Raw genomic sequence first — 533 nt, forward strand, 5'->3', positions numbered from 1 at the left:
TTCCAAAGGCTAGTCCCTCCAGACAACATGTTCAAAGTATAGGAGATGAAGTTTCATTAATCTTCGGTTGCATTTTCTGCTAGACAGGGGTTTTTTTTTTGTTCTTTTGGCAATCCATGGAATGTTCAAGGCTCTTTGCCAATATCACATTTCAGAGGCATGAATCCAGGTTGCCTAATGAGTTTTAATTTGTTTAGAATCCTAACTTTCAAACTGCACGCAACAGTTCTACTCGGTAAGACAAGGCAGTCACCAGGACATGGGATCCGCTAAACTACAACAGTGTTAACTCCTAAATACTCTTGATTTGCTTCAGGTATTTATGATTTGTGGTTTACCTGAGAAACACAAGCAACATAGAAGTACTCAACGAGATTTTTTTTAAAAAAGGATGATAGGTGGTAAGAGCAATTACTTTAAAAAAACAAAAACAAACTCCAACAATACAAGAACAGTATTAAAGTCCTACGTCGCTTGAACTCTGGATTGTCTGAGATCTAGAAAGATGTTCAGCGAGACTTCCACTCCAAGTC

General features: G+C 37.9%; 1 protein-coding gene across 1 annotated transcript in view; it reads left to right on the forward strand.

Moving 5' to 3' along the window:
- Positions 1-533, forward strand: part of MED21 (mediator complex subunit 21) — a gene marked incomplete at its 3' end in the record, with an annotated part of 14,128 nt that overhangs the window by 8,278 nt on the left and 5,317 nt on the right. The gene's annotated exons all lie outside the window — the stretch shown is intronic.

This window comes from Elephantulus edwardii, unplaced genomic scaffold (assembly GCF_000299155.1).
Source record: "Elephantulus edwardii isolate Elephantulus edwardi_28Jun2011 unplaced genomic scaffold, EleEdw1.0 scaffold00157, whole genome shotgun sequence".
NCBI lineage: Eukaryota > Metazoa > Chordata > Mammalia > Macroscelidea > Macroscelididae > Elephantulus > Elephantulus edwardii.